Source organism: Synchiropus splendidus, chromosome 1, assembly GCF_027744825.2.
Source record: "Synchiropus splendidus isolate RoL2022-P1 chromosome 1, RoL_Sspl_1.0, whole genome shotgun sequence".
In the NCBI taxonomy this organism is placed as follows: Eukaryota; Metazoa; Chordata; class Actinopteri; order Syngnathiformes; family Callionymidae; genus Synchiropus; species Synchiropus splendidus.
The window spans coordinates 30,683,712-30,702,029 of NC_071334.1; the positions used below are offsets into that span (position 1 = coordinate 30,683,712).

The 18,318-nt window shown below is 43.5% G+C and overlaps 1 pseudogene; it reads right to left on the reverse strand.

Annotated features, from left to right (window-relative positions):
- Window positions 1-5,768: 5,768 nt before the first annotated feature.
- LOC128758603 (uncharacterized) lies at window positions 5,769-7,570 on the reverse strand (annotated as a pseudogene).
- Window positions 7,571-18,318: the final 10,748 nt, after the last annotated feature.

Below are 18,318 nucleotides of genomic sequence, written 5' to 3' on the forward strand. Positions count from 1 at the left end.
AAACAAACCCGAAGAAGTTAGCTGCAAGAGAGCACTGACACTCTGGCACACAGCACTGGAAGAGCAGAGCATATAAGCAGGTGTTGTTGACTGCAGAATCAGCGCCATTCGCAGATCAAGCTCTGGGGGACGTAAAGTAGAGGGGAGAACACAGGAAATGCACAGACAAGATAAAACCAAAATAAAAGCATAGCATCATCTGGGCTCCTAAAAATATGAGATCGCTGCGCATCATGCAGAGAAACACAACCGTGTCCATGTTTCAGACATAAAAATAACTAGATCAGGATCATATCAACACGCATCTGTACAGCTGTGTGATGTTAAATGTCACCCCACCCTCATCATCCCTTCAGGGCTTAATACTCAAGAGCAACATCATCTGAGGTACAGTGTGAGGTTACCTCAAATATGTGTGGTGGCAGTTGTTTATCACTAAGTCTGCTTATTGACAGCCTGGTCATTGATCATCCCCCTATATGCAATTTAAAAATTCAGCTGCATCGAGCCGACGGAGCCAACAAAGCACCAGCCTGGTGATGAAATGCAGAGAAATCTCCAATGTGAGTCAGTCGTCCCTAGCAGACACCAACGGCACGGAATGAGGAGGCAGCTTCTGCTCAGCGAGGGTGACGAACATCACCCGCTGGTCTTCACTCACGCTGATGGCTTTGATGGCAAGTAAAGAGATGACTGAAGTTGCATGAAACTCCTAGTTATTTGACATTCAAATGCAACCGCAGCACAGACAAGATGGTAAGAAGGGCAAACATGACAAACGCTCTGGAAGAAAATAAGCCTATTGGGAAGATTCGATCTGGCGATGCATCGCTGTTATAGTCTAGTCTGAGCAGTCGTGGCCAGCAGTATGTAATGGCTATGTGTGATGCTTTTGCTAAACCGTTGATCAAAGGGCAAAAGGCTTGAAGAGCAGTTAGTTCGCCATCTCCTGAAGTCTTGATTCACCTTAGAGTCTATAGTTAGGATAATGGAAGATTCCCTCCTCCCCAATCAGAAATTGAGACATAAACCCAACCAAACAACAACAAGGTGGTTAAAATATTGTTACAATGGCGTGGAGTTGCAAATGACAAGTTCCCTTATTTAATTTCAGTATATTTCAAAATGTTCTCTATGACTTCAGTAATATCTGGAACCCCCACTATGCAACAGGAATAGATTTCTGGATCTCAAGATGTTTTGTTTTTCCATGTCCTGAGGGGCTCTGTGCTCTATATCATGTAGATGACTATGATAAGTTCGAACATTGACACAGAACAACCTTTTTCCAATTGACTGAGATGCAGTCAGTCTATTCAGCAACAAGCCTTGTCACAGGACGTATACTCACCCTGTCCATAATGCAGCAGCTGTTTTGTTTTTGTATTTTATTTTATTTTTTTATGGTGCACTTTGCTTTAGTGATTATCGTTTTCCCTTCATTCTGGAAATATTTCAATGGAGAACGTTGAACCTCTCCATTAAGGCGACAGAGTCTTGACCTAGCAAGGTTTCAAGCAGCAATCTATACATCACCTTAACATGTTTCCAACAGTTCCACTTCACCTTCAGGGCCACTGTACTTGGCCATATCCAGACAACTTCATGAGTGATGTTCTAAAACATGGCTGCCAGTCATGAATGTAGTTCAGACAGAATCCAGTATCACTCTCTTTTCAAGCTAACTTCATCACAAGGTTGCTTTGTGGTTAGCTTCCCCATTTTCATCAAATTCTCTGTCAATTGCATGAATTTTCTCCATCACTTTTATGTCATTTATATAACTGAGGGACAAAGCTCATTCCATTTCATTTTCGAAAATATAAGTATGTTTTTCACGTCCATTTTGCTTTGAATCACAACCGACACAAAAACAAGCAGCTTAAAGACTAAGTGACAGAATTCCTTACAGAGGAAGAGGGTGTAGCAAAGAGGATCACAGGTGCTGGGCAGGCAGATGCAACGATACGGTGCACACATTCTGGCGCTGACACGATGATGTGACGCCAGGGGCAACGGCTGGATCTGATCCTGTGCAACAGCGGATTTGCAGAGCCATGTGGGTTTTGCATGAGTAAACAAGCGCCAGTGGAGCAATGCAGGTAAACTGTATTTGATATTTGCCCCCACAGCGGCAGAGAGACATGAAGTTGATCCCGGCAATGAGTCCAACCCCAGGCTCAGATGAAGGTTTGGCACGGGACGCCACACACAACACAGGACCCAGGTTCACTGAGATCATTCTCAACAACCAGCCTGAACGTCAGTGTTCATGATTCCATAAACCATAAAAGTTAGCAGTCATATGACCATCATTACAGTGCACCATACCATGTGACTTCAGCACAGAAATGAAAATCAAACAATAATAATGCAGGCTTCATCTGATTATTGAGGCTCGTTTATGCTCGGCAGGATGATCACACGGGACCATCTGGTTCCACGTTGCTGAATGTAATAAAATCATATAAGCACCACGGCAGCAGCCAATCTTTGCATTGTAGCTTTGATGTGTGCGTGAGACACAGTCCCGCAGGACGCTGCCGCAGCTGGGATTGGCATCTCTGGCATTATTACACACAGAATTAATCCTTGGGTTTCCACAGAGGCAACTGGGAAGAAAAGCGACCGCGCATGAGGATGTGCACGTGCGTTTGACAGCAGAAGTCCGTACACTTATGCAACATACGCAGAAGCATCAAGGACCTGGTCTTGTTTCAGTGGTCCACCTCAGAATGCAGCAACATAAGGCACCATCACAAATATAATGATAATGGCAGGGGATTTTTAGGAATGAGGTTGCTTCATTCAGCAATACTGCCACATGTTTTTTATTTGTAGATGGACAGCCTGCTGGTGGATGTATTGTCAGTGAAAACCCACAAGTTCTTAATGTTATGAAGTTCTTTGTTTAGCTAGGTTAATACAGTGTTTCTGCAGTGTATTGTGTCACCATTGCATACAGAATAGGCATGTGCGATATGACGATATGAGATCATGAGCAGTTAGAATGTGTCTGCGATTTGCCATCGTGAGGAGAACGAATTGGATCGTCTCGGTCACTATAGTTCTATGACGACCCTCACTTGCAGAGGAGACACTGTGCACTTGTCGCATGCACACGTCGATCCACACACACTCACAGAGGGAGCAAACAAGCCGGTCAAAGGAGAGTCTTTTTTTTTTCAGCCTGATGGACAGCTAGCTTGAGCACACACCCACACGGCAGAATGAAGGATTGATACCTGTCTGACCCACAACACCAGAGACAGTCTGCACCACAGGACTAACATGATGTTTCCCTTCCAACCATTATTTACACTCATTTGGGAAGCAGGGTTTATAGCGTTGTTTAATATTAGGTTTAACACTAAATTCAGTACCTAATAAATGTAAACACTCAAAAGAATGTTAACTGCTATGGAGTGAGCTGAGCTCGTGTAGCCCAGAGATTTGTCTGTAGACTCTCCAAAACTAGAGTGAAACCATGCAAAAGAAGGTAAATTAGGAACAGTAAGCCGACCTTAACACACAGATAAAGTTGACAAAATGGGTTTGGTGGCTTCTGTTGAGATGAAGGTATCAAAGAAGATTATGTTCTAACAGTGCCTTGATTTTTGATAAACAGGTTCAATAATCAGACATTGCAGCTTGACATTTTTAATTCAACATTGAGTTTGCAGTTTAATTTCCCCATTTTAAAGCTATTTAATTCTAAAATAACACTGTTGAAAAAAAGCAAACCACCATGCCTTCACTGATCGTATACAGTCAAACTCGTAGCACTGTGTTTATTGCAAGTAATTTTTCTGCATTTATCGTATCTTTCTAAATGGCAACTTTTTACAAGAGTCCACTTCATCAGATTTTTGTTTACCTGTTGGCAATTCTTTGTTCAAAAATCTTTTTTTTGTACAAAATTTGTCTGATTTTTTCCCGTTCAGGACTGTTTTACATTAGGTGGTTTGGTTGCACGGGGCAGAAAGTAGTCTCAAAGACACATGTAAGTTTGTGATGAAATGGAAATCGTGATTTTTATGAAGAGGAAAATTGTGATATAAGATGATATAACACCCACCTCTATTTGAGCTCTAATATTGTGATGCTTTTATTTTGTTCTTTGGTCATCATTGGTCATCAAACCATGTTTAAATGTGGGTCTTAAGGTCCTTACACTACACAGTGTCCCACACTGTTGACATGCTAATACAAAGAGAGGTGAAAACTGGTGTGAGACCTTTTAACCCAAGATTGAGTCGCGACCAAGACTGTGGAGGTGCGAGCCCAGGTCCAGACTCATATTTGTTGTGTTGAAAAATACTATTATCACTAACCTAGGCTGACCTTGAGTGCTATGGCGCCAGTGTTCAGCAGTTTAACTAGTCCAGGTGGACTTTTTGGCAAGAGCTTGTGATAAAACAATTCTTTTTGTTATCAGTTTGATCAAAGGGGTCAAATAGCAGTGGGGATACATCGTCATGGCTGAAACAGAGGAAGACCTTGTCCGGCATTCAATGATGAGATCTGTCACAGTGACTTATTGCTCAATAAAGGAGGAACTGGCGATGCCTTCAAGATCATCCAGCCGATAAGAGCTCTTAGTGGAAAGCTACGGCAGGAGCACCAGTGGGCTGAGAAAGTTAAGGTGCATGACAGCAGAGCTCAACACGGCGAGCAGAGTGAGGCGGGACTCCATCAAGGTGCTATTTTCATGATATACAACTGTAGGAGACACGATCAGGACAATAACAATGAAAGTGCCATTTGTCAACTGCAGGAAAATTACATTTCACTTCAAGAGCGTTCAACAAGTTATGTATCTAAGTTCACCTGTGCTTTGTTAGTGCAATGGTTTTTGTGCTTGAGGGGGACATAGACACACTTTCAGTATGATGTCTATATAATACGTTTCCAAAAAAGAGACGCACACTTGACAATAAACACAACGATAACACATAAAATAGTTGTCTACGCCTGGGGATCTAGTCGGACAGGAATTTGAAGCTTCCATTAAAATCTTGTCACAAAAAGAGAAACACCCTCAGGATGGAAATTTGGTATTCTTGTCAAGTGTCCCCAGAGATGTGGTCTGGAAAGGCCAGAAATTATTTCCATATTTATTGTGCTGCTTCTGCCTCTAATGAATAAATCAAAGGCTTAACTAACAGAGGTCCACACGTCGCCTATTATAATAAAGCTGCTTGAATGGCCAACATGATGTTCCCTCAGTCGAAAGCGTTGTGAATGGTTAAACAAAAGATATTCAAATGTCTTTGCTTTAACGCCCCAAATACTTGTGGTACTATCATAACATCAAAATAAACAGTGTAAAAGCTATGCACAGCAATTTGATCATTGTTTCTGCTAATTGTAATTCCTATAAAATTTCCACTCAAATTTCCACCTACAAGTCTACAACTGATTATGATAATTATTCAACTTACATTTTTTTTTTTTACATATTCATGACAGAATGTGTCGTACACACGCACCCATCCTTTACATCCCTTGTGGGGAAAAAATGAAATACATTTACACTTAAGTATTTAAATTGACATGTCTTCTGCGAGCCAGGAGGTTTCTTGTTTACGTTTTCCCATTCTGTTCAAGTGTCCTCTTGACTTATTTGCTCTGTGAAAATACATCTAATGATGCATCTGGACACATCCTCAGTGATGTTGCTGGTATCATTGGGTGTTTCGGGTCTTTCAACATCCAGGTGACCCAGCCGAGGCTGATCAGACCCCGACTTGTGTCCAGATGGCTGACTAGCTACCGTGTCTCCATGGTTCTCCTCTCTTGAGCCACAGCCACCTTGATGCTCTTTTCGCTGCTTCAGTGGCTTCGCGTATGGCTTTCCTCCTTTTCTCTCCCTCGATGCCTAGAATACTATAGGCTTTGGCCAAAGATCGTGCCACAAAACCCCCGCATCCCACCTCTGCTGGGAAGCACCTTGCTCTCCAACCAGCCTGTTGACAGTCGCTGATCAGTCCTGTGTGCTTGGGGAGCTTTCTTTCCCAGGCTTCTCCCAGTCTATCATCCCACAGGACAGTCAGCTCCAGCAGCACAGCTTGCTTAGTGGACTCTGACACCAGGACTATGTCCGGGCGCAGAGTGCTGGTAGCAATGTGCCGATCAAGGTCCACCAGCAGCTGCCAGTCTCTAGCAGAGGTCAGGATGCCTGTCGATGATCTTCGAGCTGGGGCTCCCTGCTCCCCAGCTCTGACAAAGGTGATAGTTTTCTTGGGTGGACCGCACTGTTTTGTCCACTCAAGTCCAATGCTGATGGCTTCAGCGATGGTTTTCAGGACTTAGCTGTGTCTCCGGTAGAACCGTCCTTCCCCAAATGCTGTAGTACAGCAGCTGAGGATGTGCTCAAGTGTTCCTCAAGGGACATACAGGTGACTCTACCAGGCGCCATGAGTGCAGGTTAGATGGACTTGGGAGCACGGCATAAACTGCCTGGATGAGGAATTTCATGCGGTGAGGCTCAGCTTTTCAGATATCAGACCAGGTCAGTTTCCTCTCAACCGCATTCTCCCATCTTGTGCATGCACCCTGCTGTTTCATCCCCACCGCCCTGCATGAGCTTGACTCCTCCACAGTGGCACTGACCTCCTCCTGTATGAGGCGCCTCCTCGCCTTTCCACTGGTGTTCATCTCGGGAGTTGGAAAGGAACCCAGCCCAGCACGTCCTCTTGTGACCACGCCCACCAGGCGCCTGTGATGTATCCTTGCCTCTGCCTCTATAAAAGCGTCCTCCACTTTCTGCCAGTCCTCACACGTACTGTATACCAGCACTGGCCACCATTGGGTCGCTTGATTCCCTGAACGCCACCACTTCTCTGGCTCTTGTCCCCTTGAATTCCTCCTCCAGGGATTTGAAGGGGAGCTGCAGTTTGTTGTTGCGCTCATAGAGAGCGATGCTGCTCAAGATCTTTGGCAGACCTAGCCATCTCCGAAGGTGGCTGCTGACTTTCCGCTCTAGTGAGGAGATGGGGACGGCATAGACAAGGAGGGGCCACAGGATCCTGGGCAGTATGCCATGTTGATGACCCAGGCTTTGAACTTTCCAGGTAGTCCAGACTTGTCCACAGACTTCAGCCAGCCACCCAGCTTAGAGCAGGTTGACTGGATGGATGCCGTATCTTTCAGAGAGCTGTCAAAAACCTTGCCCAAGCTCTTGACTGGCTTCTCCGTGATAGTTGGAATGGCTGTGTGTGCGATGTAGAACCTGTACTTGTCCTCTACCTTTCCTTTCTTCAGCACCATGGATCTTGACTTGGCAGGTTTGAAGTGCCCACTCCACTTGCTTTTGTAGTTCTTGCTTTTATCCCTTCAGAATCCACCTGCAGCTTGGTATGGATTGCGTGGTGACTGTAAGGTTCATCCATGGACGCCATGGATGGGAGGCTGTCGTTGTTCAGGGCCCTCTACATTCTGGCTCAGCAACCTTGGTGAGCATATTCATGGCCAAGGTGAAGAGAATCACTCAGACAGTACACCCTGTGAAGATGTCTCTCTCCACCTTGTGCCAGCTGGATGCCGCTGGTCCTGAAGAGACGCTCATCCTTCAGTTGCTGTAATAATAAGTGATGATGTCTCTACATCTGCTGGGGACGTGATGTTTTAACAGAATTAAAGGTCCATCTGTCCATCATCTTATCTCAAGTACTCTAATACATCATTTATACAACTTGAACATGACATATTGGCACATACATTAGGGCTGGAACAATGAGCATTTCGCTCAATTTGATATTTCCCTGATAGTTGGGTTCTCATTGGATTCATATCACGATTCTGCTTAACATTCTTTGTCCGATTCGATTTATGTCGCAATTGTGATTTTTTAAAAGAACTAATGATAATAATAAAAATGCACATCACGGTTTCCCATAGACATTTGGTCAGAGTGGTGACCGTGATTGTACTTGTGTGTTTATAAAGAGTATTATTCACTCTCTATGACTAGAGCTATACTGAGCTGCGATTGGAACATAAAAGCGTGTCACAGGTATTAAACTTGTGTGTTTCATTGGCTGACAGAGCAGCCAATGAGCAGGAGACGTGCTTGAGCTCGGCTTCCCAACTGTTCACCAGAGAAACTGATAAGACGTCTGGCCGCCATCATCGTGTGGGGGAAAAAATCGATACTGGGCAAATGTTTTACAGTTAGTTACATTTGAGTATCATTTTTTCCACCAGTCCTAATATACATAGTGAATTTAATCTTACACTTACTGTAAGGATGTCATTTACGAGATACAATTGCTCTGATATTTGTTTGTTAACAGCTGCTACATTCACCTTTTCCTCCACTAGTAAATTCAGCTGTCTCTCTGGTTATGCTTCCTTCTGTCGCATCTCCTCGCCCTCGTGTCCACCTTCCTTCTTGACGTCTGGACAGAGGAGAGAGAATGTCTTGTAAAAGAAAGAACGCAGGAGCGAACGTCTTCACACAATTTTAAAAAGGACTGTTGAACCTTCAAAAGCAGTGAGTCTGCACAGAAGATAAGCCACTTTCCCTGAGCGGGGGCCAAGGTTCGTAACGCGAGGATTTGGGATATTTACTTCATGGATACAGACTCGGGGTCTCGCTCGTGTCACTCTTTGTGATTAAAATCAGTGTACGCAGCCAATTACACAGCTTACAGGTGGGCAATTACTGAAGAGGAAGCGCAGCTCTGAAGTGGGTCAGAGCAGGGGACCCGTTTTCTTTGGATGATGACACAGCACTCAAACATCCACACTTATTCTTATTATTCATTATCTCCAGGAAATGAGGAGGTCTGAGGCAAGGAGTCGCTCGGAAACAGAACTGAGAAAACGTCTGAGGTCACTCGGCAGTCAATTATGACCAGGCGTGAGGTAGATATGAAGGAAGGAATTTTGGGCTGAGTGACACTATTCAACTTTATGGATTTTAGTACAAAGCTTGCCACCAAATATGCACATATTTGTTAACTCCAGTTAACTGGAGTTGGAGCATTTTCTCGCTAATCACCATCCCACAGTGACACCACGTTTCAAGGTCCCTTTCATTAGAAATTTTTGACCAAGCATGCACTCATCACCAAATATCAATTCAGAATGGGAACGTAAAAAAAACCCATTGTGCACAAGTCCCAAATCACAAGTACGAGTCAAGCTTCTTTTGTCCTGGAGTCCAAGTCTAGTCTCAAGTAACTGGTTGGAGTGACTTGAGTGTGAGTCCCTTGAGTCACAGTCGCAGACTTGAGCACCCATCTGTGCTCTGAGCACACTAGCCACTGTGACACTATGTTGCATGTTTTTACAGTTTTCTCTTTACATTGAGGGGCAATAAGTCCAATAAACTCTGGACTATAGAGCGCAGTGGAATATTAGCCGCATCCATGAAATTTAAGAAGGAAAATAGATCTTGTTCATACCTTAGCTAAAGTGGTCTATAAGCCATGGGTGCAGTGATGCTGTCTGTGCTGTAGAAAGGTTTGAAAATGCATGAGGTTCACTTCTAGACTAGTTTTGAAAACAGGGTCCATCATTGAGGCTGACTCATGAAACAAACTTGGCAATGTTCTGGACTTGAATTGTGAACTCCTCACATGTTTTATTCACATTAAAGGACTCTGTTTTCTGGATGCTTTTTTCGCTCGAAAGTTTGCCCGTAGTTCCGACACCACAGCTGGTCTCACCTGCTGCTTCTCACCTGTGGTCCGCCATAGATCAGCTCTGCAGAGCTGCGGACACATGGGTGCAAACAGCACATTTTGAACGTTTTAAGATCAATAAAACACCTGTGATTTCATCAGTTTGATGCGACTAGACTAAATATTTTGGCAGCATGGCACTCTTCAGCCTGTAAAAATTCATGTATAGCCACAGCATTGTATAAGGCACAGGGTTCAGAACGTGAGAAAAAGTAGTGGCTTATAGTCCAGGAATTCTGGTGCAAGCAGGAAAGCATCTGGTGAAAGTAAAAGTGAACCTTCTTGGGTATCGTGACATGCTCGATGAGATTGTAATTTAATATTACAACAGCCCGATACCAGTTGTTGGGGCAAGCCTTTAGTGCTACATTTTCAACAAAAACTTTCTGAAACGCACATTCTCAGGTCGACTCATGAATACAACGGGGCTTTCAACAATTAAAATAATTATCCAAAACAATTTCAAACCCAGAAACTGAGAACTAAAAGACACATCTGTGGCAAAAACAAAAGTTGGAGGAAAAACAAGTCTGAAACCGTTGTCCTCATTTACACAACACCACTCCTCCACCACAAGAACTTGAGGAAAAGTTTGACTGCAGAAATAGCCTCAACCTTTAAATAATTCAAATGTGGACAAAAAAAAGTTTTGGCAGGCAGAAACTATTGGCAAAGTTTCCTCCAGCACCCCTCCTTTCGCTCACTGAGGTGTGAGGCTCCAGAGAAAGCAGGGACGTGCCACTGCGCGAGCTGCTGCTGCACTGTGGTCTGCTTACAACACTTCAGAGGACGTCAACGTAAACTCATTTCACATTTCTCACTTTAAAAACCCCTCAGAGCCTTTTTGGTAGAAGCTGCCAATTGACTCAACCTCATGGGGGTTTCCTCAGAAGAACTGACTGCCTTTTAGAGAAATAATTTTCATCCTTGTCAAACATAAAAACTAATAGTGGGGATTTTTCATGCCTGGAAAGTTAGTGTCAGAAAAGTAAAATCTCAGCACTTGTTCCATCAGGACCAAATCCTTGTCTCATAAATGACAATGAGTGAGTCACTAGTTTAGTATGAGGTGCTTTTACAACAATGTTTACATGAGCAGTGCACATTAAAAGTAATGCTTTTAGTGCGAATGTTTAATGGTGTTTTTGGCTGTTGTTTAAATTGACATAAAGGCAGCAGAGGAACAGCAACATAATCCGGACCATTGTCTGAACCTGCAGCTGCTCAACCATCAATTATAATAATTTGGTTTTTTTTATTCATGAGGGTCTGTAATTGCCCTTTAGACCGGAGCAGCCCTCCAAGCATCACCACAGGTTTTGGGCAGCCATTAAATGAAAAGATGATGTGGTTGTTTGGTTATAGCGCAGTAGCTGAACTGAGGCTGTTATTAAAGTTGGTGCCCCTGCGATTGACTTAAATTCATTACTTCTTTCTATCTTTCCATTTGAAAGCTCTTTTTTTGGCTGCGTTTTCAATCCCAAGTCCATGACTGAAACTATGGCACAATGGTATGTTTGGAGAATTTCCACACAGCAGAGCAAATCCCATCTTACAACTTGACATAAACAGTTTGCCGTATTTTCACATCCAGATGAAACTTGTAATTATTCTTAGCAACATTCCGGTTACATTTGGAGTCATTTGTTCATGGAACAAGTTTGATGATTTATACTATTAAATGTTTTCTTACCATGACGCCTCACGTCACATAATTCAGTCTCCAGAGATCTGTACGATACTGTTAAAGGTGCAGGACCTGCTGCCATTGAACCAATATCCTTCTATTTTAATGCCATCCACCAAGTATGTCTGAGCAGGAAGACCCTGAAGTTTTGGCAGTTGCCCTAACCACTGCACTATTTAAAGACACATGAGAGCAGCATGCACCAGCGACTTCAATCAACCTAGTTTTCGTGGGATCCAGTAGAGTTTGACCCCCACAGAGTTTGAAAACCCAAGTGTGCAGATTACACATCATCAGTGGTAGATTGTTACCTTTCCACAGGCGCTACTCGTCCGTACACTCCCCCGCTTGTCCTGAATTACGACAGCAGATCACATCACCTCAGAGCCAGGCAGACTGTTGCATGGCCAGCCAACTGTTCTGCTCTGTTTAGCACACCTGAGCTGGGAGCTTTGCATCATCCCTTCCTACTGTCATTGTCCCCATCACCTTCTCTGGCCTCTCCACCTACCTCACATCACGGGAATTAAATCAATTACCACTGCTGCCCTCATTCACCACTTTAAACTGATGGAGAGTGACTAGCAAGAGTGGGTCCTGCCCAGCTGAATATGAGAAGTGGGAGACGCTGCTGGGAATAAAAGCCACCGTATCAATAGACGGTGCATTCATCGATCACGCAGTAAGCAGACACAAACTTTTTTCCATAGATTGTGAGTTGTGTTAAATGTTTATTTATTTTAAAGTCCTCACAGTTCATAATAAAACATTTTAATGATGATTTCCATATATTACGTACGACATTAAAATTTGCAGTTCACTATTTTTTTTTTAATCTTATCTGAATTACTTACATTTTTAATGAAACTTCTAATTGTGAAATCAATTCTTTTTACCTAATATTTTCCTAAGCATTTGTTTTTCTCAACCATTAGTTACTTAAAGAATATTTTTGAATTATGTATACAATGGATAGTTTACATATACAATGAAGAAAAAATAAAAATAAATAAAAAATGAATCGAATGTTAAACACCCACGCTGATGCTCCCTATATAATGTCAAGACAAGCATCTTCAGCAAAAACAGAAATTGTGGAACACTTTATGGAGAAAAAAAATGCACCAACAAACTCTCATCATTTCATTCTTTGCTGTTGTAAGTGGGAGAACATCATATCCATTGCTTTGCCTTTGGTCTGTGAATATTTTTCTACCTCACTGTAACTGCAGTACAAAGATCAGTAATATTGTTGAAACATTCATTCTATAAATCACTTGGGGTGAAATTAGTTTGGTGCAATATTATGCCTTTTGTGAATATATCAGCTCATGTATTTATTTACATCATACAGTATGTCATCGACCTGTTTTGCACATATTAAAATATCCGCTTATTCAATCTTCAACCTGTAAAAGTATGTTGATCTCATTAATATCCGACATATTTGAATCCAACCCATCCTGACTCCTGTGGCATCTCACACTACTCACAATAAGTTGGGGGTATAGTGAGGTCCCCCAGTGTATTTTTATACGTACGGTGTTTGTCACACTTCAGTGATTTTGTGACAAGGAGGAAATTGTATTAGGGTGATGGACACACTTCATTTTTGTGTTTGCCACGTACAGTAATGGTCTCACTGTGTACAGTGCACCTCACATACTGGGGCCTATCCATATGCATCTACCAGCAACACAAAAGACTGCCTTTTTTGTCAGTGTAGGACGCAAAAGACCACTGTTCGCATTTCGCCATTGGAGTGAGGATAGGTTGTTGAATCAGATACACAGATAACATAGTGCACATTTATATGTGAGCAACGTGATCACTCTCATTAGCAACTTTATTGTATTTTGAGTATTTCATTCCCATTGTGTTTTCAGTTGTAGAATTTAACTCACTTGTCAGTTGGCTCACTGCCTCTTTTTACAACTGTTACACATTCCTGCACACGTCGATGACTTGTAGCAGCGTGTATCTCTCGGTTGTGTTTACTTTCTCTGACTTAAGGGCAAGGGCAGTAAAGCAGAGGAGCAGGAGGAGGCGGGCGTGATGGGTGCTTTGACAGGTGGACGGATGACAACGCTAGCTACCTGCATCTGGGAGCTTTTTCTGCACTTTGATCCACGTCAGGCGAACTGATTTATCAACGGGCCGACGGATGGTATCATCAATGCCTGATACAGATGACGGATGACAGTCTGGGAAATGGGTTTGGGGCGGTGGCGGGGCAACTTGCTTGCAAGACAGGGAGTGACAGGAGTGGGGTGGGGAGCTGGCAATTGGAGACGTTTCAAATAGATTGAGGGATTGATTGGTGGGAGGGGGCATGTGGACAGGTTGATGAATGGCTGAACACAGTGATGCCCAGCGTAACACAGGGGGAACTGCTCCGGCAATAGCAGCGTTGACCAACAGTGATACAAGCAGACTACAGAGTGAAAACCTGAGCGCATGTATTCATGCACCAATATGTGAAGAAGAACATGAATTTTTGTCCTGTTTCACTTGCCTGCACTGCTTGCTTGGTTCAGCTCATGAATTTCATAAAATGCAACAAGTCAAGCTGGACACGCACGCACGCACACACACACACTCACACACCTAGTTTCTATGGCAACCAGGCCCTCAGTAGGGGCAAAGAGTCATAAAGGATGCAAAAAGAGGCTCTTACAGCCAAGAAAACCGCTATATTAGAAAAAGAAAGATGTAAGCACTTCTTGTGTTTTGATGGCATCAACATTCATGAATAAGTTTATTTGATTTATTGCAGAGGTATGGCACAGGCTTCCCAAGTGCCTCAGCTTTTCCTGCTCTCAGAGCACAGTAGATCACTCAGCATGCTGCACTCCATCCGCGGCGCACTTCGCTCAGGCAGCATATAAAACGTTTGACTTGACAAAAGACATTAAAATAGACGTCTAATCCTCAACTAATTCCAGCCAAATCCTTTTGTTCGTGTCCTGTCACATCGCAAGCACACAGAGAGAGAGAGGTATGTTCGCTCACAGGGAGGACGGAGAGGCATCTGAGGCTTCCGCGACGACAATTGCGAGTTAAAGAGCGTCCTGCAATTGCCGGAGCCACCCACCGGTCTTCCTACACTTCCACCCACCAACACACACCGCCATGGGCTAGTGTTCCCTCCAGAACTGCCACAGTCATCAGCCTCCAGAATCATGAAAAGATATGAAACAATCAGTGGGATAGCACCTTTTTGAAGGCATCATCCGCTACTGTTGACTGACACGCGCACAAAGATCTTGTGAAGAGGCCCGTCACGCTTTGCTGTTTGACATTTGCCCGTGCCGCCTCCTGGTGCCACGCCAGCCAGACTTCTCGCTCTCACTCTGGCAGCCAAACAAATTAGCGAAGGAGGCTTGACCCCTGTTCAAAGAGAGGGCATCGGCAGGAAATTGGAATTCAAGACCCGATTAGTGGCTGTGCGGGCGGCGTTCACGGATGCGTGCCACCAATGAGCACGTGGCCGCGGCCTGTAATTGACACGCTGCGCTGGTTCTTGGATGATGACTAGCATGGACCAGAGCACGTTGAATGGTTGTGCTCACAGGTGCATGAACGAACAGCATGTGCACACAAATGATTTGTGATCGGACTGTTGGAGTGCACCGTCCATTCTTGAGTCAGGAGATGTGATCTCACGTGACGCCATGGTTTAGACACTGAAAGAGCTCCTTTTGTGCAGTTAGTGAAAGTGACACCTCCACCAAAGTCAGAGGTGTCTCTCAGTTCATTCCACGCAAAACCATGGTTCAAGAAATACAGGTCATGTGACATCTAGTCTGACCTTTAAAAAATGAAGTGTCTCTTAAAGCAGCATTGAATAACATTTTATTTTCAGTAATGGTAGGTTTCATATTGAATAGTCACAAATCCCTGGTTATGGCACTGGCACATTGCTATTACTATACATAACTATCACTGGGCAACCCACCATGCGGCACCATTCGACGCTGCTGTCATTCATTACGGCAGTGAATCTTTGGACTAAAGAATTCAAGAAGTAGAACTTTACTGACCAGTAGCCTGGATCACAGAGAACATAAGAGTTGCATTCACAACCTGGAGAGAACCAACATACTAAAGTCAATCGTGTGCACCGCCGGTGTGTGGATATATGGAGGAGATATTTTTGTAATGCCATTGAACGTGTTAGTGTCCACTAGCTTATTGTCTTATCGTCTTTTCAAAAGTATAGCGTAGATATAACCAGCCAGTGAGGTTAACTTCTTGAAGAACTAGTTTGTTGCTGTGAAGGACTTGGTGAGGCTGGCCCACAGGTCCAAGGGAGTGATGGCTCCTGTGGTTTTTGTGCACATCATCAATCATTATTTTTCCACTTTTTGCATGGAATGACAGTCCTTAATATAATTAACGGGATGGTACTTATTTTATTAGAAATGCCGATGTTTTTAAATCCACATAAGTGTTGAAATGCAAAACAATTTAGGCCAACAAATTAATTTACAACTCATTTAAAAAAAGATCACTGACGCCGGACATGTGACACAACGTGGGCTTCAAACACTGACATTAGATGACATTTGAGTGGTTTTGTGGTTTTGCATCTCTTGCTCTCTAGGTGAGACCTGGCCAGTCTGCCTCCTACACAGTGGAAACAGCTGCAAGTCTTGGCATTATGACCTTTTTGGACAAGTAACAGTATTGAAGCCAAGTCTTCCACCAAGCTGATCTTATTTTGTCTTGTGGACTTCGGTGTTGGATGTTTTCTGGCCATCTCACATTGGACAAACAGGGGTTGCCCTGTTGGGGCTACAGCCATGTTATACTTGAACATCTAGTGATGAGCTGCAGAACTGCATCGACCCGAGTTTGCAACACATGCTGTGAGGTCTGTCTTGACAGTAAAAAGACGTCAATATGGCATGCAACTGATAGAAAAATGTTTGCAAACTGCAAACATGTAAAAAAAAATGTATATTGTCACCTGTGACTATTTCTAACTCTTTCTGCTAGAGCTACTGTCTTTCTCACATCAGAGCAGGTCTCAGTACTGTCCTTTAAAGATTCTCTTTTACTGTCACTGATCACCCCAAAAGGCCGTCTCCGCTCCTTCCACCCATCCTGCACTCTCTTCTTCACCTCTCTTAATCCCTGTCCATTAATGTATTAGGGTTGGGACATGGCTGATTTCAGGACGCTCCTGTTTTTTTTCCTCCTGCCACTCTCATGTTTAGACATGTGTATTCTGCCCTGCTTCTATTGATCTTCATTTTCCACTCCTCTTCCATTAATAAATCCACCTTTCCAGCCTCTCCTCAAACTCATTCTACTTTCATAGTACATCACGATGAAATCAGCAATCATCATGGCCTGCAGAGACACAGATTTAGACACATGGTAATAAATAACTATTATAAAACTGCTATAAAATTGGTTGTATAAGCTATAGAGCAGAAGAGAGTAACAGAAAATGCGACATAATCTGAAGATTTTGGTCGTAAATCTAAAGTTCTGTCGCCTTCCAAATGTACTTATGATAACCGGAGGTGCTTTACAAAGCTCAAGATAGCTCCTCGGTCCTTAGACAGCAGTCAGCCTGAGGATCTGCCACCTTGTTCTGCGTTTTGCTCCTCATAATGCTCCTGTCGATATCCCTGTTAATGTGTGGCCGCGTCCTGACACAAAGCCCATTAACAACACTCCATTGCCATTTGCCCTCTCTAGTCATCACAAGGTTCTTTATCAATCCGTGGGACATTCCGGCCATCTATTTTCTCCGAGTGCATAAATGCCAGCAGGGAGTCAGGGACAAACCCAAACCGACAGATGGATTTGCGCTGCTTATTGAATCCATTTGTCTTTGGATTGGCACTAATGAAAGAGCTATTAGGCGGTGAACACATTAGACTCCATCCGCCGTGGTCTGTGAGCGCAACAGGGAGAGAGGACGAGAGACGAAAGGTCGGGTCTCTTCAAAAAGAGGAAATCACTCGCTTTCGCATTTGGACTGGCCGCAGCAGTCCCCATGGAGACGTTAGTGAGAGCCATTTGGATTGATACGTCGTTTCAAGAGATCTTTGAACATGAACTCCTCGACTCATGTAGACTGGACCTCACTTAGCCAGGCGTGTGTGAACCACGACAACTAAACCCACGTGAGCCCATTATTTAGTAGTCAAACATTTCTGCTCGACAGCAGCTCCGATGGACCACCGCGTTCCCTTGTTGACATTTAAGCACAAGCGCGTCTCCAAAAACAGGCCACTCCATTATCTCCACCTGACACGCCACCCCTCCCCTCTGCCGCAAACATCCTCCCACCAGCAAGCAGCTAATTCAATCAACAAACCGTTTCCATCTGTCTATAATCCGCATCAATAGTCTTGATAGCATTGGGGTGTACTTCAGTCATCAAAGCCTTTGTGCTTCCTATCGGCTCAATCTCACTGATGACTCTTAGCAAATTAAAATGAAATGAGAAAGAGGAACGTTGCCTGCTCTTTTTATCTTTGAAAAAAAGATAAAAGTATGAGACACATTTTTACAGGGGCATCACAGTTGTATGTGAATTCCTCAATGTTTTTGGTTTAAACTGCCCTCACAAGTCCCATATTAAAGCCATTTCAATGAAATACAAGCGTTCCCAGAGGCAAGGTAGAAGGAGGTTCATTTTTCCATTTTCTTCTGCTTTTCCCTCAACTCCATCACTGCAAGGTCTGGAGCCCACCCTGGGTGAGTCATTCTACAAAGCTGATGCCTTTTGTGTCTGATCCATTTCATGAGATTGTAAAATTAAAAAAAAAAAAAAAAAAAAAAAAGCGTAATGGTGCATTTGAATGATCGTATAATTCCTACATGTTTTCACCATTTATACCACAGACCTTATGTTATGTTTTCTGAAACATATCATAAAAAACCATAAATCAAACCCAAAAGCCAGACTCATAGTAT